Source organism: Frankliniella occidentalis, unplaced genomic scaffold (assembly GCF_000697945.3).
Source record: "Frankliniella occidentalis isolate FOCC.00 unplaced genomic scaffold, Focc_3.1 Scaffold74, whole genome shotgun sequence".
Lineage (NCBI taxonomy): Eukaryota > Metazoa > Arthropoda > Insecta > Thysanoptera > Thripidae > Frankliniella > Frankliniella occidentalis.
This window is the reverse complement of record NW_026267204.1, coordinates 823,584-824,673: the sequence shown is the minus strand read 5'-3', so window position 1 is coordinate 824,673 and position 1,090 is coordinate 823,584. Positions and strand designations below refer to the sequence as shown.

At 60.7% G+C, this 1,090-nt stretch overlaps 1 protein-coding gene across 1 annotated transcript in view; it reads left to right on the top strand.

Moving 5' to 3' along the window:
• Positions 1-1,090, top strand: part of LOC113210130 (uncharacterized) — a 10,527-nt gene that overhangs the window by 410 nt on the left and 9,027 nt on the right. The window lies entirely within an intron of this gene.

Genomic DNA, 1,090 nt, shown 5'->3' with positions numbered 1-1,090 from the left:
GGGGGGGGGGCAGCGGTGGTGGTAAGACGACACCACGATGAAACTGAAGAACGCCTCGACCAATCACATCGTCCGCGCCCGCCCGTCCGGCCCCCCTTCTTTCCCTCGCCCTCTCCCCGCTCCCGGAGAGCCCGCTGGGGTAACCTTTTTACAACTCCTCGATTGTCACCGAGGGCCGGGCCGAAGGCAATAAGGTGGTTCTACGATCGTGAAGCTCGGATATCGTGACTAGGCGTCACGCCCGTCGCCGCCTCGTGCCGGACCGCTGTACGTGGCGGGCCCGCGCCTCGCCACTGTCTCGCCAACATGCTCCGCCTCCACCCAAGCACCCTCGTCGCCGCGGTCCTGTTCGTCGCCCTGGCGGCCGCGGTGAGCAGCTGCTGCACTCAGTGAGAAGCACGCATGTCGAAACGATATCCGACCGATATCGACACCGTTTCGACATCGTCCCGTCAAATCATTTCTCACTGGGGGACGCGCCCCGCCGTTCGTTAAAGCCCGAGGATAGAAGGCTCTGTGACGTGTCGTGTTGTTCTTCCCCGCCTGCGTGTCCAGGTTGCCGGCGTCCATGGCGGCGAAATGCCTGGCTATGACTGGATCAAGATGAGCATCATGTCGGGGATGTGGGGGATGGACCCAGAGGACGACCAATACCCGCAGCGGGTACGCGTGCCTCGCCTCGTCGCGTCCAGTGAGAAATTGCCGTAATCGATCAAAAATCGACTGTTGCGGATTTCTCCGTGCAAAAAACCTCGGACACCTCAATACCTCGAATAATCAAATTTTTTATTGGTTTTGGTCCCGTGGACTAAACGTTTTTCTGTGTGTATATCGCCAGGGTCATATGTCAAACACGCGTTCCCATGTACTTACTTTGCGCATTGCACCGCAAATATGTCTACCCTCACGGCGTTTTATGGCGCGGAGGGCTGTTTGTTGGGGTCGCGAGTGACCCCTACGTGACCCCTGTGCCGCTGCGGGTGCGCGCCCGACCTTGATAGTCGTCGTGGTGTATGGCAGGTGTCGCCGGCCGCGCCGCCCGTGCCGGCCTACATGGGCAGCCTGGACTACGGCGGCCAGCCGCCCAGCT